At 40.1% G+C, this 25,329-nt stretch overlaps 1 long non-coding RNA gene across 1 annotated transcript in view; it reads right to left on the bottom strand.

Moving 5' to 3' along the window:
* Positions 1 to 25,329, bottom strand: part of LOC138763626 (uncharacterized) — a 95,834-nt gene that overhangs the window by 44,183 nt on the left and 26,322 nt on the right. The window contains exon 2 of the long non-coding RNA XR_011357694.1: positions 3,521 to 3,624. This is a non-coding gene — a long non-coding RNA (uncharacterized lncRNA). The remainder of the gene's footprint in view (positions 1 to 3,520; positions 3,625 to 25,329) is intronic.

The raw sequence follows: 25,329 nt of genomic DNA, 5'->3' as shown, positions 1-25,329 counted from the left end.
AAGAATTATTTTGAGCAAGTGACATTAAAACAAATGTTCCCTGCTGCTTAACATTATTGCTTGGCACTGCAGCTGTCTTGTAAGTTCTTGTCATGTATGTAGTGCACCAACATCTAATGTCCAAAAGTCAAATGAATTATCAGCACGTTATTTTAAATATAATCCATCACTTAGCACACAAAAACCTTGCATGATACAGGATTTTTTTGGTAGATTCCTCATCACTTTTTAGCAAATCGCATTTCCAGTAGTTTTCTACAATTGCCTCTTCTTAATATTGATGGAGAATATATTTGAGGAGATTCGATATATCACCAAAGACTTGCAAATTTCTACAGGGGTACAGTGGAGAGCATTCTGACTGGTTGCATCAATGTCTGGTATGGATGTGTCAATGCACAGGATCTTTAACTGGAAAGCCCTACGTGAGAATGGTTGGCAGATACTAAGGGGATGCTAGCAGGAGATTAATTGGTGTTTGCTTGTTTTAATCTTAGCTGAATGAACAAATTTTTTCTGGAAAGTTTTAGTGAAGCCAGACGCACAATAATTTTGGTTCAGTCAATAGTAAGCATATCAGGGAAGATGGGTTGTCCAACAATATTCATAAATCACTAAAGATGGAAAGCACCACTTACTGTTCTTTCTTCTCCTTTTCAGCTGTCATTAGCAAGCAGTATATTTGCATAAATATGAAGTGGTCAAGGATCTAAAAATCAGTGATGAGGTTAGAGACTGTTTGAATTTTTTATCCTACCAGCGCTGTCAAGTAATGACACATTCCTCAAGGACTCCAATGGCTGACTCTATGCTAGTCCAGATGCAGCTTGGTTGTCCTTAATTGAGCATTGCCCTTTTCACAAGATCACAAGATAAAGGAACAGAAGTAGGCCATTCAGCCCATCAAGTCTGCTTCACAACTCCACCCTGTGCTAAACTGTTCTCACACATAGTTCCAAATTTCAGCCTTTTCCCCATATCCCTGGATAACCTGAATAATTAGATACCTATCAATCTCCCCCTTAAACTCCCCAAATGATCGGGCCACCACAGCTGTATGTTTTATGTTTGTGGAACCCAGTTAGCACCCCAGTTATGCAGCAGTTAGAAAGGGTCCAACCTAGTCAACTTAGTCAGAGGTAATCAGGGAACCCAGTTAAACATACCTCGGTAGCATTCACAGGCAATATGAACATAAAAATGGCTGACCCGCTTATTTCAGTGACATCAGCGCTTGCATGGATGCATCACCGGGCAGCCAGTATCTGAACATCTAGCAGTACTTCCAATGAGTGCGTGATGAGTCATTTCTGGGGTGGGATCTCTCTTAAATTGCCAAGTTGGTGATTTAATGGGACGATCCCCCTACGATATGAAAAGTGTTTCAAGCACCTTTGGCCCAGTAATCACATCCAGATCCCAGGAGGGATACCCAGGTGCTGCAGTTTAAAAGGGGCTAACGTGAATCACACACAACATGTGTGTATTTGCAGAAATTCCCAGGCAAACAGTGATCATCACATATCAGCCCAATTTGACCACCAAAGTCCCAATTTCAATGACAGACTAGAAAAACAAATTGTCCAGTGGGAGGAGAAGCACAGTGACAAGAAATTTGCTACAGATTCATTTTGCTTGTACAGTAAAACTTCCAGTATATGGCACTTATGGGAATTGGTAGATGCCAGATAAATTAATTTTCCATTTGCTTGTGATTGGGTGTTCCATGATTCAAGCTTCAAGATTGTCACCATCATGCCAATGCCAAAGCATTCCACTGCCTGAATGACTTCTGTCCAGTTGCCCTCATCCCCATCATTGCAAAGTGCTTTGAGAGACTGGTTCTATCACATTTGAAGAACTGTTTGCCCACCTCCCTGGGCTCTCATCAATTTGCCTATTGTATCAACAGGTTGACTGAGGATGCCATCTCCACAGCACTTCACTCTGCCCTGACCCACTTGGACAGCCACAACTCTTACGTCATAATGCTGTTCATTGACTTTCGTTTGGCCTTCAATACTGTGATTCCCTCCAAGATGATCGCCAAACTTCACCAGCTTGGTATCAGCTCAACCCTCTGGAATTAGACCTTGGACTTTCTAACTAACAGATCCCAATCTGTTAAGTTAAACAACTTTTCCTCCTTCTTTCTCACCCTGAGCACCAGCATGCCTCAAGACTACGTGCGGAGCCCTCTTCTCCACTCGCTTTTCAACTGTGACTGTGTTCTTGTACGTGGTTATAATTCCACAATCAAGTTCACAGATGACAGCATGGTGGTTGGCCTGATCAGAGGGAACAATGAGACGCTCTACAGGGATAAGGTCCAACATCTGGCAGCGTGGGGTGCTGACAATAACCTGGCCCTTATCGCCTAGAAGACAGAGGAGATGACTGTGTGCTTCAGGAGTGCTGGGAGCCACACTCATGGCCCTATCCACATCAATGGAACTGGAGTGGATGTGTACCAAGTTTCATATTCCTTGGTGTCAACACTTCCAATGATCTCACCTGGCCCCTGAACTCCTCCATACTGATTAAAAAAAAGCTGCAACAGCACTTTTATTTCCTGCAGAGCATTAAGAATGATGCTCTGTCCCAGGACACTGATAGATTTTTACTGCTGTACCAATGAGAGCACCTCAGTGTAGTATGGTAATTATACCATATCAGACCATAAAGCACTCCAGCGGGTGGTGAAACCTTCTTAGTGGATTAGCAGCACCCAATTGTCCAGCATTGAGAACATCTATCAGAAATGCTGCCTTGGCAGAGTGAAAAGCATTATCAAGGATGCATTTTAACCCTAATTATGGATGTTATTCTCCTTCCATTTGGTAAGTGCTACAGGAGCCTCTGCTCCCGAACCAGCAGGCTCAGGAAGAAGTTCTTTCCTGAGGCTGTGACCCTGCTGAACTTAGATTACAGCACTGAGCAGAATTGTATCCATATTGTATTGTCAGTATTTTTATACTTGTTTGTTTGCTGGTGTGCTTGCTTTTATTCGCAGTTACTTGTAAACAGCATGAATCTTTGGACTTCTGGTTAGATGCTAATTGAATTTCTTTGGCTTTATATCTGTACTTGGACACAATAACAATAAAGTTGAATCTAATCCAATCTAACCTAATTGGTGAACTGTCCACTAGGGGCACCCATTTTAAACTTTCATTTTTTTCCACCTATTTATTTTCTGCAATTTTTTTTGCCAGTTGCTTGAATTCCATATAAAATGGTGATTTTACTGTATTGACATGTGATTAAAACCATACTCAGAGAATAAAAAGCCAGAAGTATTACTTTGGTAACAAGGTAAATGATAGAAGATAATCAGCGCATGCTATTTCCTCCGGAGGGAATGGGGTAAATGCCCAGGTTTTCATAATGAGTTTTCATGATTGAGGACATTCTCAACTGACAGGGTATCAATGATTAAAGGATAAGTTAGTTTATTCAATCGGCAGCAATGTAGAACTTTTGTTTTATAAAAACTGAACTTTTCAGAAGCATTTCTTACCTCAAAGCTTATCTTAGATCTGGAGATGACTCTCTAGACTTTTGACAGGAATTCTTATCATTTCGGAGATCAAGTACATTAATGTGGGTATTTTTCTTTTTACACTGAAAATAAAGCAAAAAGGACAAGAGTGAGCAAGGTCATTAACCTATTTTTTATCCATACTGGAATATCCATCACCACGGGAACTCCAGTGAAGAAAGTTCACAGAGAATAGTCTATAGATTCTGTGGGTGAAGTTGTTCTGTGAGGGGTGGGGAGGCCTTCAGTTCCAATGAATAATAGACCTGGCTGAGCTTCTCATTCTTGCGTACAGATGGAAACAGAAGAGCATGGAACCAGTGTGCAGAGATGGACTGGCTAGGCAGTGTAGCTTTGTGATTGTCTGGAATCAGTGGACTGTGCCATGTACTTTTATAACCATATAACCATTTATGGAGCGGAACAGGCCATGTTGGCCTTTCGCGTCTGCACTGGTTCACTGATTTTATGCGCCATCTTCAGGCATTGGTCCCGGTAGATCTTCATTCAATAACGATGGGTGAATTCAATGCAGGTGGAATCAGATAATAGCAAAACTATGAGCAAACAGATTGGCTGTCTGTATACCAAAAATAGTAAAACTTGATGAAACTGGATTTATTAAGAATAGACAAACAATGGGCAATATCTCTAAGTTCATTAACTTAATCCATGCAGTAAAAAAAACTATTTATTTGAAAAGTCATTAGTAATAATACAACATACATTCCATAAAGACAATTTTATACGTTATATAAGTGTGTGTGTATATATATATATATATATATATATATAAAAAAATAAACTTTAAAAAAATTAAATCCCCACCCACCCTCCCACCAGCTCACTTAAAAGCCAAAAACAAAAAGAAACTAAGAATATATAATAAATCAAAGTACATCTAAATGCATATATTCCAAATATGGTAACCACTTATTAACAAAAATAATATTTTCATGCAAATTATATGTAATTTTTTCCATAACAATACAAGCTTTCAGTTCATTAGGCCATCGCATTATATTAATCACTATATTATCTTTCCATGTACTTGTAACACATTTTTGAGCAACAGACAATGCTAAGCATACAAATGCAATTTGAAATTTATCCAACCCTAAACCCTTTAAAGAAACCATATAACAACCCCATTTAAAAATAGATGGATCTAATGGTAAATTAATATCATACAATTTTTCCAAAATTAACCTAATTTCTTCCCAAAATTGTTGTACATGAACACAAGACTAAACAGTATATAAAGTACCAATACACACACCACATTTAAAACAAGAGTCCGAATTACTAAAGCCACATTTTTTCAACTTCTCTGAAGTTAAATACAGCTGATGTAAAAAAAATATAATTAACCATTCCATTCTAAATTCATCAATTTAATAACACTATCATAATACATATCCACCCAATAATCCTCTGGAAAAACAGAAGCTAAATCATTTTCCCATTTAAGCTTAGACTTGTCCCATTCTGGTTTATCCATATTATCTTGTAACACTTACTACATAATTGAAATATAACCCTTTTTTGGTATAGAAGAAATCAAAGACTCAAATTCCGTCAATTCAGGTAAAATCATCTCTCTACCATACATATCTTTCACCAAAGATTGAAGTTGATAATAAACAAAGAATTTTCAGCAATATCAAAATGCTCTTTCAATTGATTAAAAGAAAGAAACTGTCCTTCTACAAAACAATCCTGTAATGTTTTTATACCCTTAGAATCCCAACTCTTTAAATGATTATTTAATATTGAATAAGGAATAACCTGATTACTAAATAAGTGGGTTAAGATTGACAATTTATCTTTTGATCCTAAAATCTTATTTTCCTTTATCCATATCTTTAATAGATTAGATGTTTTAACTTCAGCATATTATATTCCCGCAACATATTTACATTCCATCGAAATATAAATTGATGCACTTCGACTTCAGAAATGCAAGCCATCTCAACTTTAGCCCAACTCAGCAGTTGGTCCAAATCCATTAATCTACTAATATACTTCAGCTTGGCTGCTTCATAATAATTTTGAAAATGGGGTAATTGAAGCCCACCTAATGCATACTTCCAGGTAAGTTTATATAACACTACCCATGGTCATTTACCTCTCCATAAAAATTATCTCACAGCCTTATTTAGATCCTGAAAAAAATCCCTTTGAAAGAGAGCACGGTAATGATTGAAATAAATATTAAATATGGGAGAAAATATTCATCTTTATACAATTAACTCGACCAATTAAAGTTAACAGAATATCTTTCCACTTAATTAAATCTGCTTTAATCTTTTTAAATAAAGGAACATAATTTAACTTGTATAAAGATTGATACTCAGCATTTGCAATTATGCCAACATATTTAATTTTGTCAGACCATTTCAGAATATTTTTATATTCTTAATAGTCTCCTTCACCAACTGGCAAAATTTCACTCTTGTCCCAATTATCCTTATATCCAGATAATGTTCCATATTGTAATAAACATTCCCACAAATGTGGCAATGATTGTTCTGGATTTGTTAAATATATCAAAACATCATCTGAAATAAATTAATCTTGTACTCTTCATCCATAACTCTCATCCCTCTTATCTGTTCATTCTGTCTTATTGTTTGACCTAATGGTTCAATAGTCAATGCAAACACAGCTGGTGACAATGGACAGCCTTGTCGGGTTGAATGCGTCAATTTAAACAATAATGAAACTTGACCATTTGTCACCACCTGAGCAATTGGGTTCATATATAAAGCTTTATCCAACCAATTAAAAAAGGGCCAAATTTAAATTTCTCCAATACATTAAATAAAAAAGCCCATTCGACCCTATCAAAGTCTGTTTCCCGTGTCAAGCGCAACCTGTCGATATGCTTTGACCAAACTAATCAATCAAAGTATATTATCTGATGCATTTCTATTTTTAATAAACCTGTTTGATCAACATGTATCAATTTAGGTAAATACTTAGCAAGTTGGTTTCTTAACACTTTTGCTATAATTTTATAGTCTGCATTCAATAAAGAAATAGGTCAATACAAAGACACTTTCAGTGGATCTCTATCTTTTTTTGGATTACAGTAATTAAAGCAACTCTTGCTCTTCAGTCACTTCTTGTAATACCTCCTCAAACACAGAAGATTAATTTTCATAAAATGTTTTATAAAATTCCACCGAGAATCCGTCATCACCTGGTGACTTCCCAGTGGGCATTTCCAACATAGCCACCTTAATCTCTAATTCTGTAAATGGAGCTTCCAGATCCATAACATCCTCCTCTTCTAATGCTGATAATGTTAGCTTAGATAAATAAGAATCAATAGAACCATTATCCTGTTTCCGCTCAGAAGTATATAATTTTTATAAAATTGATCATTAATTTCCTGAGCTTGATAGGTAACTGTTGAATTTTTTTTTTTAAATAGCATTAATAGCCCATGAAGCCTGTTCTGTCTTTAACTACCTTATGTGCCCTCTCACACAACTCATAATAACGCTGCTTAAATTGATTAATTAAACATTCAAATTGATGTCTGAAACGTATTATAACACAATTTCAAATTAGCCAAAACCACTTTTAAAAAAAAAAAATCTGTCACTTCCTTCTGAAATTCCTTCTCCAATTCATCAATTTGCTTTTCTAATTTTAAACTTTCTGCCATATACTGCTTCTTAACTCCAATAGTGTAACTAATAATCTGTCCTCTTAAGTAAGCTTTTAATGCATCCCATAACACAAAACAACTTTCTACCAAATTAGCATTTTCAGTCAAGAACAATGTAATCTGTTCGTTAACAAAGATAACAAACTCTGTTTTTTTTCAACAACATTGTGTTAATTCTCCATCTGCAAGATGAACGTACCATTTCTGGACTTGCGCAAGAAAAAAATGATAAAGAATGATCTGATATAACCCTGCTTTTATATTTTGCCTGTAATACTCTTCCTTGTAAATGTGCCGATACTAAAAAATAATCTATTCTAGAAAATGAATCATGTCTAGATGAATAAAAAGAGAAATCCTTCTCTGTTGGATTGACCCTTCTCCAAATATCCATCAAATTTAAATCCTTCATCAAGGCCTCAATTTGTGTCACCATCTTTGATTTATTTGTACTTTTTGGAGATCAATCCAGCAAAGGGTCCAAGACACAATTAAAATCTCTCCCAACTAAGATATTTTCATTAGCTTGATTTAACAACAAGGCATCCAAAATAAAACATTAGAAAAACATCCACATTAGGTGCGTAAACATTGAGCAAATTCCAAGATTCAGCAATTGTTTTTACAATTCACCCTTCCAGCATTTCCTTCCATAGTTTGCAATTCAAAAGGCAAATTCTTATGAATTAAAATTGCTACACATCTTGCCTTAGAATTAAATGAAGAAAAAAAACATGTCCAACCTCTCTTCAATTTCAAATGTTCTTTTTCAGTCAAATGTGTTTCTTTTAAAAAGGCAATATCAATTTTCATTTTCTTGATACAAGCCAAAACTCGCTTTCGTTTAATTGGATTATTTAACCCCTGAACATTAAAAGTTGCAAATTTCAAATTAGACATCCTTGCAAACTACTAATATAGTCACTTACTACAGAATATCACTCCCCTTATAGTAACTTAAGACCACTAAACCCTCCCCTAAATATTTTTAGAAAAAAAATGTAATTTTTTTTGATTATCCCGAAAAACATTATCCAAGGTAGTAACATCCTAAAAAACTGGGTGTGGTAAATCCCACTAGTGGTGGATGACTATCAAAGATTTCAGTGATATCCACCCTCCCCAGCCAGAAATAAATTATTCACATCAACCCAATGATTCCATTCCCAATGATTGTTCCAGTTCTTCAATGTCAATAAGACTTTGTGCTAAAACTTCTTTATTTCCATTCTTTCCATTTTTCCCCTTCTTCGCATTCCCATTCCCCTTCTTTTTCGGCAACAATGGCGAAGACCTTCCATATCCCCATAAATCTGGTTAATGAATTAGCAAAAATTAATGCATCATGATCATTCTCAAAAAATTGAGATTGAAAGTTACCATAAAAGACTTTGAACACGGCAGGGTATCGAAAAGCAAATTTGTAACCCTTCCGCCACAGTACTTCTTTAGTTGAATTAAATTCCCATCGACGCCTAATAATCTTCTGACTCAGATCTGCATTAAAAAAATACTCTTATTTTGGATCTTCATTGGAGATTGACTTTGTTGTGCCTTCTGTACGGCCAACCATAATATCATTTCTCTGTCCTGGTAGTTCAGACAACGAACTAAAACCGTCTGTGGTGGTTGTCCCGGTAACAGTTTATTTCATAACGCTCTATGTGTCCTCTCCAGCACTAAGCCTTCCAAAAAAAACACCAAACACCTCGGGAATCCAATTCTTGAAAAATTTTATTGAATCAGACCCTTCAATGTCTTCTGGGAGACCCACAATTTTCATATTATTTCTCAGAGTTTGATTTTCCAATGAATCAATTTTTTGCAGCAAGTCTTTCTTCTGGATTCCCCAATCCACAAAGGAATCTTCCAATTTTTTCCATTCTGTTGGTAGTATGTTCAACTTGATTTTTACATTCAAGAAAAGCTGTTTTAAATGTTTTGCACTGTATCCACTGATTTAATACATTTATTAACATCATTCTTAACTATAGATACATCTTCAGACATATTAGATATTTTGGTTGTCACATCCAGAAATCCTTGAGTTATTTGTTTAAACATCTTGTCTATTTGATAAGCAATCCCTTCCAGGACTTTACAAACAGACTCCATTCCAGATTCCAGTTCCATATTTTGAGGCCTACCTTCTCTAATCTCCATCTCCAATTGTCCCTGTGAGCTGATCGTTAAAGGTAGGTCTTTTTCTTCTTCCAGTGTTGTCGACCCCTCCTGGTGCAGCTGCATTTCTGTACACCCACACAGCCCACACCCGATCCAGTAACTCGCGGACCTTTGGAGCACCGCACATGCCCGGTAAGGCCAGGGACTGTGCAGAGGTGACTTCAGATGCCATTATGCACATCCCCAGCCCACCTGATGGCACCTGACATCGCGGACACGCAGTTCAACCCCGGCCGAGCTAGTCAACATGCCAGCGCCATCTTGTGGAGGCAAGCTTGGCGTAATACCTAGCCTGGCAGGAGTTCGCGGTGCCTTGGAGGCTCCTAACATCAAGTCCGTGGCTTCAGTTGAACAGATTGGCCTCAAGTCTTCAGCATTTTTAAAAGGTACTTTCTTCTGTTGTTTAGTTTTTTTGTTTACATTAGCAGCCATTATGACCCACTAATGTTCCCAAAAGTAAAAATACAACTTTTAATCACTTTTATAAACTTTAAAGACAGATGCTTAAAAAACTGGCTGAGGAAGGGTGGGATCGCACATCTGCCCTCTACGCCATCCCCCGACTATGCCATGTTCAAGGACTCAGTGGTACATCTGAATAATATGCCATGATAGTTGCTAACATCATAAAATATGTTAACAAAAGTATTCTTACCACAACCATCTGGGTTTATCCGAATCAGAAGCCACAGTTAAGCAAAAGTTCCTTAATCTAGTGAAGACCAGATCTGCAGCTTTCAGTTCAGGTGATTTCTTTGGCTTGGCTTCGCGGACGAAGATTTATGAAGGGGGTAAAAAGTCCACGTCAGCTGCAGGCTCATTTGTGGCTGACAAGTCCGATGCGGGACAGGCAGACACGATTGCAGCGGTTGCAGGGGAAAATTGGTTGGTTGGGGTTGGGTGTTGGGTTTTTCCTCCTTTGCCTTTTGTCAGTGAGGTGGGCTCTGCGGTCTTCTTCAAAGGAGGTTGCTGCCCGCCAAACTGTGAGGCGCCAAGATGCACGGTTTGAGGCGTTATCAGCCCACCGGCGGTGGTCAATGTGGCAGGCACCAAGAGATTTCTTTAGGCAATCCTTGTACCTTTTCTTTGGTGCACCTCTGTCACGGTGGCCAGTGGAGAGCTCGCCATATAACACGATCTTGGGAAGGCGATGGTCCTCCATTCTGGAGACGTGACCCATCCAGCGCAGCTGGATCTTCAGCAGCGTGGACTCGATGCTGTCGACCTCTGCCATCTCGAGTACTTCGACGTTAGGGATGTAAGCGCTCCAATGGATGTTGAGGATGGAGCGGAGACAACGCTGGTGGAAGCGTTCTAGGAGCCGTAGGTGGTGCCGGTAGAAGACCCATGATTCGGAGCCGAACAGGAGTGTGGGTATGACAACGGCTCTGTATACGCTTATCTTTGTGAGGTTTTTCAGTTGGTTGTTTTTCCAGACTCTTTTGTGTAGTCTTCCAAAGGCGCTATTTGCCTTGGCGAGTCTGTTGTCTATCTCATTGTCGATCCTTGCATCTGATGAAATGGTGCATCCGAGATAGGTAAACTGGTTGACCATTTTGAGTTTTGTGTGCCCGATGGAGATGTGGGGGGGCTGGTAGTCATGGTGGGGAGCTGGCTGATGGAGGACCTCCGTTTTCTTCAGGCTGACTTCCAGGCCAAACATTTTGGCAGTTTCCGCAAAGCAGGACGTCAAGCGCTGAAGAGCTGGCTCTGAATGGGCAACTAAAGCGGCATCGTCTGCAAAGAGTAGTTCACGGACAAGTTTCTCTTGTGTCTTGGTGTGAGCTTGCAGGCGCCTCAGATTGAAGAGACTGCCATCCGTGCGGTACCGGATGTAAACAGCATCTTCATTGTTGGGGTCTTTCATGGCTTGGTTCAGCATCATGCTGAAGAAGATTGAAAAGAGGGTTGGTGCGAGAACACAGCCTTGCTTCACGCCATTGTTAATGGAGAAGGGTTCAGAGAGCTCATTGCTGTATCTGACCCGACCTTGTTGGTTTTCGTGCAGTTGGATAATCATGTTGAGGAACTTTGGGGGACATCCGATGCGCTCTAGTATTTGCCAAAGCCCTTTCCTGCTCACGGTGTCGAAGGCTTTGGTGAGGTCAACAAAGGTGATGTAGAGTCCTTTGTTTTGTTCTCTGCACTTTTCTTGGAGCTGTCTGAGGGCAAAGACCATGTCAGTAGTTCCTCTGTTTGCGCGAAAGCCGCACTGTGATTCTGGGAGAATATTCTCGGCGACACTAGGTATTATTCTATTTAGTAGAATCCTAGTGAAGATTTTGCCTGCAATGGAGAGCAACGTGATTCCCCTGTAGTTCAGTTCAGGTAATTTAGAAATACACAGAAAGACAAAGTACAATCTCTGCAAGGCCACTACCAATATAAAAAAAGACAATATGGAGCAAAGTGCAGTTTCACACCGATACCCAACACATGTGGCAGGGCTTGCACGCTATCACATCCTACAAGAAGAAAAAAGGCAGTATCATTAACAGAGATATATCTTGTTCAGATGAGTTCAATGCCTCTCTACTCACTTTGAAAAGGAAACAAAAGATGCACCCTTTTGAGCCCCCAAACCACCTGGTGAATCTGTGCTCTGGTTTCTGAGGTTGGTGAGAAGAAAATATTCAGGAGCTTCAATATTTGGAGAACATCAGGTCCAGACAGTGCACCTGGCTGTGTTCTTAAAACTTGTGTGAACCAACTGGCTAGAGTTTGGCAGATATTTTCAACATTGTGCTGCAGCGGTCAAAGGTCCCCACCTGCTTCAAAAGGAACAGATCAACTTCTGCCTCAGGAAGGACCTGGATCCACTGCAATTCACCAATCTTTGCAACAAGTTAATGACAGATACCATCTTGTTGGCCTTCCACTTAGATCACCTGGACCATAAGAACACCTAAATTGGGCTGTTGTTCATTTACTGCAGCTTAGGGTGGTTGAAGGATCATACACCTGTCCATCTTGATGGGGAAGAGGTAAAAGAATGATTTCAATTTCCTGGGAGTTGATCGATCGAAGAGCCAGCACAAAGAAAACTGCAAAGAATGCACAGCAATACCTATAATTTCAAAGAAGTCTGAAGAGATTTGACATGTGTCAAATAATTTATCAAAATTCCACAGATGCACTATGGAAAATATACCGACTACTGCAACACAGCCTGGTTTGTTTATCTGAGTGCCCAGGAACTCAGAAAGCAAAAGATAAAACAAAGTCACATCCACAAGAGGCTCCGACATCCCATCCAAAGAAGACATCTATGTGAGGTGCTGACTCAAGAAGACAGCCAACGACATTAAGGACCCACATCACTCATTTTACAACCTCTTCTCACTGCAACCTTTGGGAAGCCTAAAGTCCAGTACTTCAAGGTCAAAGAGCAGTTTCTTTCCAATTGCTATCAGGCTCTTGAACCTCCCCCAGTACACTAATCACAGACTACTCCAACATAACAAAAGGTCTGACTGTAATGCCACTTTCTTTCGTTGCACAATGCTAACTGATTATCTTATGCAACATCTTTTGATATGCAATATCTTTTGTGTTTATCTCTTTTTAATTTAATGCAATCTATTGTCATTAATTTCTACACCCCCCCCCCCCCATGAAGTACCTGCTCAGCTGCAGCAAGCAAAAATTCCAAAATCATGCATATATTGTACAACGAATTTATCAATAAACTCATTCTTGCTTGATATAAACAGGCACTCCAGATGATCCATTTTCTCTTTGTTTAAAAATTATAACTTGGTGTATATCTAGTTTGTTTGATATTTTGAGTTTTTGCTGTCTTCTGAATTAAGATTAATCAGCAAACTGTATCACAGAGGGTGCCATGTTTGCTCGGGTCAAGGCCAACAGCTCTTTGAGTTTGTATCTGTTTTTCCATCCACTTTTACAGCTACATTACAATGAGATAGACAACAGACTCGCCAAGGCAAATAGCGCCTTTGGAAGACTACACAAAAGAGTCTGGAAAAACAACCAACTGAAAAACCACACAAAGATAAGCGTATACAGAGCCATTGTCATACCCACACTCCTGTTCGGCTCCGAATCATGGGTCCTCTACCGGCACCACCTACGGCTCCTAGAACGCTTCCACCAGCGTTGTCTCCGCTCCATCCTCAACATCCATTGGAGCGCTCACACCCCTAACGTCGAGGTACTCGAGATGGCAGAGGTCGACAGCATCGAGTCCACGCTGCTGAAGATCCAGCTGCGCTGGATGGGTCACGTCTCCAGAATGGAGGACCATCGCCTTCCCAAGATCGTGTTATATGGCGAGCTCTCCACTGGCCACCGTGACAGAGGTGCACCAAAGAAAAGGTACAAGGACTGCCTAAAGAAATCTCTTGGTGCCTGCCACATTGACCACCGCCAGTGGGCTGATAACGCCTCAAACCGTGCATCTTGGCGCCTCACAGTTTGGCGGGCAGCAGCCTCCTTTGAAGAAGACCGCAGAGCCCACCTCACTGACAAAAGGCAAAGGAGAAAAAACCCAACACCCAACCCCAACCAACCAATTTTCCCCTGCAACCGTGTCTGCCTGTCCCGCATCGGACTTATCAGCCACAAACGAGCCTGCAGCTGACGTGGACTTTTTACCCCCTCCATAAATCTTCGTCCGCGAAGCCAAGCCAAAGAAGAAGAGAACATTGATCATTGTTGACATTGAGTTGTTCGGTTCATGGGCTCAATGGACAGGATGGCCTCCTTCTGTGCTGTATCAATTCCACGAAGTGATCATTTTCAATTGATAGCACTTTCCAGAAAGAACTCAACTGGTTTGAGGAAACATGCCAATAATTTTCATAACGCAGAGCTTTAATATCTGGCATCCTCCATGTGATTCTTATCTTTCACACCTAATCCCACGATATTCATTAAATACAAGATCAACTTTGCCAATGTCATCACTGACTGGCAATGGAGAAAAGCTGGTTTTACTTCCCAGCAGAAACAGATGATGATTCTAGATCAAATACATCCATTAGTTCCTTGGCCACATTGAATGATAACCCTATACTGCTTATTAGTGTTTTACCAGTGGCAGGAGTAAATCAGATTACTAGTTTCTGGCCATCTACAGGCAAACCATGGCTTCCTCTGGGTGCTTGGGATTCCTCCCATATCCCAAAGGCATGCTGATTGTGAGTTAAGTGGCCACTGCAAATTTCCCCTGGTGTATCAATGAGTGATGGAATCTGGGGGAACTTGATAAGAATACGAGAAGAATAAAATAGTGGGATTAATGCAGGATTAGTGTAATTGGGTCAGCGATGGTCGATTGATGGAACAAATGGCCTGTTTCCATGCAATTTGCCTCAATTACTCTGCATTGTCCCCATAGTGTCAAGTCACAATGGCCTGAATCTGGTGTAACTGTGCTCACTTTTGCTATGTAAGCACAATTCTCCTCATTATCAGTTCATTGGACTATCAAGCTATCTATTGCCCTCAGTAGCAGCAGTTTCATTCAGCATTGATCAATTGATCAGCAAACTCCAAGACCTGGGACTCAACACCTAACTCAGTAATTGGATCCTTGATTTCCTCATCTCCAGACCATAATCACTAAGGATTGGCAAGAACATCTCCTCCACAATTTCCAGGAGTACCAGAGCACCACAGAGTTGCATTCCTAGCACCCTGTTCTATTTGCTATATACCTATGACTGTGTGACTTGGTACAACAACGAACATATACAAATGTGCTGATGATACCACAGTAGTGGGTAGTATAAAAAGAGGAAACGAGTCAGCAGACAGGAAGTTAAAACTTGGCTGAATGATGCACCAACAACAAACTGTCACCAAAACCAAGGAGCTGATCATTGACTTCAGGAAGGGAAAACCAGAGGTGTGCAATCCAATGATCATTGGGGGATCAGAGGTGGAGAGGGTGAGCAAATTTAAGTTCTTAGGAGTCACCATCTTTCAGGATCTTTCCTGGACCCAATAGTCAATAGCATCATGAAGAAAGCACATCAGACCCTCTTCTCTCAGGAGTTTGCAGAGTTTCATGTGGAGGTTTAGCATGAACATCAGAAACCCTTGCAAATTTCTACAGATATAAGATAGAAAGTGAGCTACATCACCATCTGATATGGGGACACCAATACACTTGAGCATATACCCCTGCAAGTGTAGTGGACGCAGCTCAGGACATCACACGTTAACCCTTTCCCACCACCAAGAACATTAATAGGGAATACTGGTGTCAGAGAGCAGCAGCAATCATTAAATATACACATCATCCAGCACACACTCTGTTCTCACTGCTATCAGCAGGAAAGAGGGATAGGTGGACAAGACACACACCACCAGGTTCAGGAACAGCTTCTACCCTCCACCATCAGACTTCTCAACAACAAACCAATCAGAGACTTATTTAACATCTCTCTCTCTCTCTCTCTCTCTCTATGGCTCAGTCAGTTTGTTTGCAGTACTTTATTTGTTCACATGTTTATATACAGGTTTGATGTCTGATACAGTTTTGGTGCAGGTGTCATGGGGAGGCATCAAATGTGACCTATACCCAAGAAATATTTGGTTGAAATTTTCCTAATGTCCTAAAATGATCCAGAACTGGATCATGTTTCTTGTGTTTCACTCTATGGGATAAAAAAATGATTTTATGCACAATACCATATCCAACTGAAGTTCCACGTCAATATTGTTTAAATGATTATGGTTTAAAATGCCACTCATTTGAATGAGATCAGATAAGGATTTGCATGAGATGACATCCAATTCAGAATAAGGAGAAATCTGAAAGTACCCATTAAAATTAGTTCAATTTTGTGGAAATTTGCACCAAAATTGTTGATGATACACTCTGTATCAGGTCATTTTGAGATCTCCCCTCGGTTTCTGCTCCTACCACGAATTTTTAGAGCTGACAGTGGATGATTTTGTTTAAATATTTTATCTCTTTGTTTAATTTATATGCCTTCTGATTTTTTTTTCTTTGTCCATTCCTCATTTCCAAAAATAGCACCACTTCAGTGAACAGACCACAGATCCTGTTTTCTATTGCGGGGGGGGGGGGGTTTCTCAAATATAATGCCATTGCTCTAGAGCTCAGCAAGGGCCTTGTAAATTATCGACAAAATAACTCCATCTTCACAATTGAAGGATTTCCTATGACTTATCTCATTACTTTATCTTCACAAACACACTGCTCTGCAATACCATGATTCAGTGCTCAACAGCAAGAGAAGCAGATTGTGTTGAAATACAAGCTAATATTATTCAGATTTACATAGATCGAGTGTGAAATATAACAGGAACAAAACAAAAGTAGGAAAGGTCTGAGGTGCCAAAAGCTGCTTCACCAGCACCACATGTAGGGAGGTGATATTGTTCGTCATGATATCCCAGAGTCTCAGGATTTTTATAAAGATTATTTGCAAATATATGCAGAACATATGAATCATTATCAATCATCACATATTGAAGTTGATGATCACTTAATCACAGAATGACATTGCACAGCAGGTGATCTTCCAGCCCATAATCTCTCTTTCTTTGAAAGAGCAATCCATATATATTAATTTCACTGATCTTTCTCCTTTGACCAGAAATAATTTCCCTTTTAGTTTATCCAATTTAATTTTGAAAGGTAATATCTTATGTGCCACCACATTTTCAGGCGGTGCCTTTCAGTTAAAGGCAACTTTTGGAACATTAATCTTTGTGTCACTTCTGATGCAAATCACCTGAAATCTGCATCTTCCGAACACAGAGTCTTTTGCCATTGCAAATAGTTCAAGTATTATGACATGTACAAGATGCAGTGATAGTGCTTTGTGAACAGACAAGTCCATCAACTGGGTCGCACAGACATTCAGCACCGGACTAGATGAGTTTTCTGGACCGGTTGCATTGTGTGGATTCACCCTAGATAGGATCACCCTCACCTGAGCCACAGCTGCTTAAGGGGAGACAAGGCTTTCTTTGATGTTGTCTTGCTTTCCTCATCAAACTGTGCCCATAAAGTATTTAAATGCATGTTTGAAAACATACTGCTAGATGCATCACAGCATTATGCAGGAGCTGCTCTGCTCAAGATCATAAGCTGCTGCAGAGGTAGTAAATGTAGTTAAGAATATAATGCAACTTTCCCTTCTGTGCATGGACTCAATCTACCTCTCTCACTCCATGGAGAAGGCAGCCAACATACTGAAAGATACCTCTTGTCCCCACACCAGACCCATACTCTGCTTCTTCATAAGGTTGGGAAGAAGACTTGAGTTTGAAAGCATACATCAACAGGTGTATCAAGACAATTTCTTCCCTACAGCATCAGGCTCCTGACAAACCCCACATCATGCTATATGAATGTTCAAGATAACCTGTTAGTCTGCTCACAAAGGAACCCTTCTTACTGTATCAGGCATTTAGTGATAAATAAATTTAATCTGGTTTACTGTTTTAAATCCATTTATTTTAACTTAAGGTCTAATTTAAATTTAGACATAAAGCACGGTAACAGGCTAATTTACGTCCCATTAACCTACACCCCCAGTATGTTTTTGAATGGTGGGACCAAGACATAGGGAGAACATACAGACAGCATGGGACTTGAACCCCAGACAGTCCCAATCACTGGAGCTGTAAAGGCATTACACTAACTGCTACACCAACTATGCTGCCCAGGTATGCTAGTTCAGTTAATTCTCAAATTATTTTGAGAAATTATGACTCAATCTAATCTCAGGCTGCATTTTTGACTGTGTCAAATTTGTTTTCTGTGCAATATCATAGAGAAACTCATCACATTTTCGATCCAAATTGGAAGCACAGTTTAACATGAACGTCGTCATTTAAGGTTGAAAGATCAGAGTGCAGGAAGGAAGGACATTTCTTCTGACATTTTCTAATATTGCATTCCCACTAATTATTGTAAAAGTAATCCAATGACACTTCTGCATGAATACTAATATTTCGCTCCACAAACTGTCCCATTATAATTATTTGACTAAAATATAGGAATGAGCAGCTTGCCAAAAATTTAAGACCATGAGAAAAAAAAAATGCATACTGATGAAATGGTTGATAAACATTACATGCATATGCTCAGTTTCTCAATACATTAAATATTGGAAAATATTTTTGACATAGGCTTCTCATTTAAAAAAATATATATATAAACAATGATAAATGGTACAATTACATTGAACATCCAAGCAATGAGTACAATTGTTTAATTCCAAAGCACTCTTTTCACAAGAGAAAAAATAATAATTTTGCCAAAAATAAAATGATAATAACTTGCATTCATTATTTTGCTTTTGCATAGTGTCAACAATATTCTTCTCTTTGGTAATGTTAATCTTAAAGTACCATATAAATCATAATTAAATTAAATAGTTTTGGAGAAGAACAGAAAAAGCTCTTCACTCCAACTTATCCATACCAACCAAAGTGCCTTCCTGAGCTTGTTCCACCTATTTGCATTCGGCCTGGACCCCTCCAAAATTCCTTCTCCATGAATCCTTTCAAATGCTTTATAAATGTGGTAATTGCTCCTGCCTCAACTTGTAGCTCTTTCCACACACCGACCACCTTCTCTGTGGAAAACTTACCTTTTAGGTCACCATTAAATCATTCCCCTCTCGACTTAAATCAGTGTCCTTTGCTTTTAGATTTCCCCATCCAGGAAAAAGACAGATGATCTACCTTAACAGTGCCCCTCATAACTTTTCAAACCTCAAGGTTCCTGACTGAAGTGCTTGAGTGAAAAAAACAAGCTGGGACAATTTTCCCTGAAGTGCAGAGGGGTGATGTATAGACAGATACAAAATCAAGAGGGACACAGTTAAGGTAAAGATTCATGGTCTTTTCTGCAGGATGGGGGAGTTTAAAATTGAGTGGGCATTAATTTAAGATGAGGAAGGACTTAAATGGGACTCGAGGGCAATTTTTAAAATAAAAAAGTGATGAATATGTAGACCGAGCTACCAGTGTAAGGAGCAGAGGCAGAAACAATTGTTACATTTGAAAGACATTACTCTCCTCCTCCCTTAATTCTCTTCCTTCCATAATCTTTTCCATGGTAAATACAGCCAGGAAGCAATGTTCCCTCTTTTTTTTTAAATATAAAAGTAGTCAGTGGGCACAAAAATCTTACCTTGTGCAATTTTGTTCCTGTGGCAAAAGTATGTGCACACTGAATGCTTGTGCAAATATAAACTTGAAATTGTTCCAAGAAAATTTTGGCACAGCCTCTCTTAATGGCTAATAAAACTGTATTGACAAGTTTTAATCTAACACAGTATGATTGCATTCTATGAAGTAATATAAATTAAAGGTTTTGTTGGCTGGGCTTTTGTACACTTGCCAAATGATGTTTCAAAAAGTCAAATTTCCAAATGTCATCCCACTTATTTCCACTAACAAATTCTCCAGCAACTTTCCCACCACTAAATTACAAACAGATAACTCTAGTTTCAGAATCATACACAAATATTTCTCGCAACTTAACAATCAAGACCACATCAGCTTTTGATGTTACATTTTCTACTATTTTGTTAAGCCATTCAACTTTAAACAAACTTGCAGTTCTTTCGCATTTCATACTCTTCACTTCTTTGTGAATTCGATGGAGTGAAAATACTATTTTCAATAAAAACTCAGTAAGCTATCTACAGAATTTGAAACAGATCTTTGTAAACCTTCTGATATAAACACACATGGCTGCAGCCGTACATACCAGAAATGGAAAGGTGAGATGCTGTAAATTAGTGATGTGCAAATTTGGGATTTGAAAAAAACAACAAGTAAATAGTTAAAAGTAACAGTTAGGTCAGAGTTTATTTTCAATAAGTATAATTATTTATTATTACATTTTGTGCACACATGAATTTCCTTTGTGCGCTGGTTGCAAAACATGTGCACACACATGCACAGCTTTGAGGGAACAGTGACAGAAAGTATTCATTAAAGAGCTTGCCCATACATAGAAGATCATTATGATACTTAAGGAGACCTATTCGCTCTCTGGTTACCCTATTGATCTTAATATACAGTTCAAAGTTCAAATTTATTGTCAGACTACATACATGGCATCACATACAGCCCTGAGATTCTTTTCCCTCAGGCCAGGCAGGGTTTATGCTCATCAGTAACTGTAAACTGCACTCAAGAAGAAAATTATGTATACAAAAGAGAGAAATGTAAGCAATATGCTTAATTTAAAGAATCTCTGAGGATTACCTTACCTGCCAGTGATACCTCATGACCCCCTCTTGCTTTCCTGATTTCTTTCTTAAATTAATGTTCATTTAAATGAATCCCTCACCAAGGGATTTACTTGATACCACTGTCTCAACCAAACATATGCTTCCTCTTTTTACCTAATCAGAACTTCAATATCCCTTGCAGTCATGGTTTCATCATCCTACTGGACTGGCCCTTCACTCTAACAGGAATATTGTAGCCCTGTGTTCTCCTGTCTCACTTTTGAAAGCCTCCCTCTTGCCAGACATCCCTTTACTTGCTGACATCCTCTCCCAATCAATCTTTACAAGTTCCTGTCAAATGTCATCAAACCTAGCTTGCTCCAATGTTGACTTGTGGACCAATTTTATCTATTTCCACAAAAAAAAATTAAAATTGAAAGAGCAATAGTTGCTCTGATTGTTCTCAGTGTGACACTTCAGTCACACTCATTTTATTAGTTCCCATCTCACTCAGTTCCCATCTCATTTCCCAAGAGGAAGTCAAGTGTTGTCCGCTCTCTGCTTGTGCTATCTCTATTCAAAATTCTTTCATCGACATGTAATAAAATAGATATAATGTTGCATGCAAGGCAGACAAAGGTTCAGCAGAAATTGCCCGGCACCCCTGACAGTCAGAGATATAGAAGCAAATGAGAGTCCCTTCAAGTCACTGAAGGGCCCTGGATTCACCTCCTGCTCTCCAGGAGCCTCTGCACCCACACAGGGTTCAGTCTTACCATGTGCAACTCAAACTCCAGATCCAAACCACCAACATGCTCTGGAAGCCTTCAGCACTCCTTCTCACTTCCCATTTCTGATACCCCTTCAGACAGCTGCCAGCAGCCCACAGCCTGTGTGGACTCCTCAACTCGCTTCACCAACAGCACACTACCTGCATGCTCTTCAGCCATAGAGTCTCTCATTGGTTCATCTCCCTGGTCCCCATCCCATAGAGTCATCTCCTCTGCATCTCCTTCTCAGAAAGGATGTTGTCACCCCACTTTCTATTGCCCTGAACCAGTCCTCTGTTGGTCTGGAGTCTGTAACCCCTTGAGGCCACTGCCGAACACAGGGACCATCATCTTGCGCTTAAAACCAATGGTAGCAGGATTTTAAAATAAACCACTGTGGATACTTTAACAGATCATTTAAAGCCTGTATGGAGTTGTCAGTAGTTGGACTAGGGGAGCAGAAATGTGCAGAGGAGGGCTGTGTCTCCGCTAATAAATCTTGACCCATCTAATCTTTCAGCAAGAACTACAGCAGACCCAGTCAATATTATGGAACTTAAAAACATTAAATCTATTATTCCTGCAGCTATCTACCATCTCCCTACATATTTTCCTCTCTAATTCCTTCGGACTATTTAGCATCATGTGGTACAAACCCATCAAAGTGTTCACCCCCTTCTTATTTTGAATTTGTATCCATATGACCTTATTGGACAATTTCCCAGGAATATCTTCTCAAAGAGCAGCCAAGATGTTTAACCTGTCTAAACAGCAACTCTCCCTCCTCTCTTATCTCAACCTCAAGCACAATCGTCCATGCATTACACCTATATTAAATTAGATAGAAAATATAACCTCCTTAGTGGTCAAACAATGATATCCTGCTTGGAGCTTGGCTCCATAGACACTGGAGTTATTTTGCCTCATTCATTCCTCAGGATTTGGGAATGGGTGACATGAACTAGCTCAGGTAAACAACTTAGTTGGTATGCACAAGTTGGGCTGAAGGACCTGTTTCTTTGCTGCATTGCTCTATGGCTCTCCAACTGGCACTGAGTCACAGCCTTGATTTGCTGCAATCCTTCTGGTGAAAATACTCATGCAAGCTGTTGGTTTGGTGTGGTGAATGTCTGCCAAGCTGCCTGTCTCCCCTCTGGTGAGCCTTGCTGTACTAACATTGGTTGTGCATTATCTCTACTGTTAAAGACACTCCCCTTGGGTATAACAGTGTAGGCACCTATTGTATTTCATTATTGTACCATGAGTTTCTGCTAATAAAAGCCATGATTATTCTTTGACCACATTGTCTTTGTTTACTTCATCAACTTGCACTTCAATTTTATTAGCAGAAATGGATGCAGAGAGTGGCTGATAATCGACCAGTCAGCACAGAGGGCCGGAGAAATTTTCAACCACTGGATTGCTTGTTTCAATTACTACATGGCTCGAAACAACGTGGGGCCAACTGGACTCTCTGCTGGGTGAGATCCCTTTCACTGTAACGCAAGGAGCTACCACTCTGGCTATAGCCTGGGAACGTGTGATTGCTTACTATGTAGTGCCACGGAATGTGGTGCTTGCTCGACACCAGTTGCTGACGAGACGCCAGAAACCCAGGGAAAGTGATGCTGCCTATGCACTGGCCGGCGACTCACTAGCAAATGAATGTGATGTCAGGGCAGTTAATGTGCAACAAACCCGCAATGCCTTGAAGCTGGATGCTTTAGTCAACAGAATTGACTCCAGTTACATCAGACAGAGGCTGCTGGAGACGGAGCCCTTAACCTACGACCGGGCAGTCACTCTAGACAAAACACTGAAAAGTGCCATGCGGTACAGTAAAATGCTAGAAACCGAAAAGGAAACATCCAGGAGTGCTGGAATCCCAAAGGAAAGAAAAGGGTGAACTCCTGAAAAATGCTACTTCTGTGATAAGAGCTGGCACGCCAGACAGAAGAACCCGGTTCAGTGATTTATCCCAAGTGTCAGCCAATTGCCACGAAGAGCCATTCTTACAGCAAAGAGAATCGTGAGTTTATCAAAGCAGAGACCCAGAGACTGCTTAAAGAGGGAGTAATTGAACCTAGTAAGAGTCCGTTGCGGGCCCAAGTGGTAGTCGTGAAAAATCACACCAAGAGGTGACTGGCTATTGACTCCAGCCAGACAATCAACTGTTACATGAACCATGATGCCTGTCCCTGCCACACATCAATGAAATGATTAATCAGATAGCGCAATGCAAAGTATACTCCACTATCGACCTCAAAGCAGCTTATCACCAAATCCCCATTGAGAAAAGGGAATGGCCCTATCCAGGTTTTCAGGCTAATGGGGGATGTTGGTGCACTGTTAGCCAGAGTCAGACACACACAAAGATGAAGACTGTACAACAGGCTTTAATCCACAAAGACTTCAACACAGCCAGGCTGGCTATGGTTGCAGAAACTCTGAGTGAGGTCTCGGGAGGCCAGTGCAAGCTTATATCCCAGAGGGTGATTGACACCCGACCAGGTGGTGCTTGATCCCTTCAGGCCGACTGATTGACAGCCAGCCAGTTGTTGTCCTGTCCTCTTACACTCCTGCAGGTACAGAGGTTGCCCCTGCAGTAGGATGGTGGTGTACCACCACAGGGGTTATATCAGCTTAAAAGGGTACCTTTTGGGGTAACTAGTGGTGTGTCCGTGTTTCAGAGTGAAATGGATAAGATTGTTATGATGTATAATTTACAGGGTACGTTTCCCTATTTGGATAATGTCTCTATCTGTGGGAAAACATTGGCTGAGCACGACAACAACTTAAAGAAATTTTTATTAACAGCTAAAGAACTCAACCTTACATTTAACAAGGGGCAAATGTGTGTTCAACGCGACAGAGCTACCCATTCTGGGTTACAGAAATCTGCACTGACCCGGAAATAATGGCCCCCCTTAAGAAGTTACCACTCCCAAACTCAGCAAAAGCCCTTAAAAGGTGTATGGGATTCTTTTCCTACGACTGCAAATGGGTTGGGGACTACGCCATGAAGGCACGCCCTCTGTTTGATACTAAATCTTTTCCTCTCTCTCCAATGGCCTTGAAAGCTTGAGAGAATTAAAACTGATATTGCCAAAGCTGCACTCTCGTCCATTGATGAGGATGTCCCATTCCAAGTGAAAACTGATGCCTCAGTTTGTGCCTTGGCAGGAACCCTTAATCAAAAGGGCAGACCTGTAACATTCTTCTCCCGCACGTTATGCGGACCTGAACTTAAACATCCTGCCATTGAAAAAGAAGCCCAGGCTATTATTGAAGCTGTTCGCTACTGGAGACACTTTCTAGCTCGCAGAAAATTTACTCTTGTCACTGATCAGAAATCTGTAGCCTTCATGTTCAGTACTAAACACAAAAGCAAAATCAAGAACGATAAGATGGCACGCTGGTGAATAGAACTCTCAACTTATAATAATGAGATCCAGCACAGACCGTGTACTGATTATTGATTAAATGATCCCGCTGATTCATTGTTACGAGCTGCTGCTGGTGCTCAGCTGGAGGGCCTAAAAGAGATCCATAGCAGACTGTGCCACTGAGAAGTCACTAGGTTCTTCCACTACATAAGAGCTAACAACCTTCCTTACTCTCTGGAAGAAGTCAGGAAACTGACTAAAAGCTGTCCCGTTTGCGCAGAATGCAAACTGCAATACTTCAAAGCTCCAGAGGCCACTATCATCAAGGCAACCCAACATTATGAGAGGATTAGCTTAGATTTTAAAGGACCGTTACCTTCCAACAGCAAAAATGTATATTTCCCTACAGTAATTGATGAATATTCCAGGTTTCCCTTTGCGATACCCTGACATCTCGTCAGCGTCAGTCATCAAGTCACTTGAAAGAATTTTCAGCATTTTTGGTTTTCCCAATTACGTTCATACCGATAGGGGCTCAGCATTCATGAGCGCTGAACTGTGGTGAGCCCTG

This window comes from Narcine bancroftii, chromosome 1 (genome assembly GCF_036971445.1).
Source record: "Narcine bancroftii isolate sNarBan1 chromosome 1, sNarBan1.hap1, whole genome shotgun sequence".
Taxonomy (NCBI): Eukaryota; Metazoa; Chordata; class Chondrichthyes; order Torpediniformes; family Narcinidae; genus Narcine; species Narcine bancroftii.
Note: the sequence above shows the minus strand (reverse complement) of the source record. Positions and strands in the feature narration are given on the sequence as shown.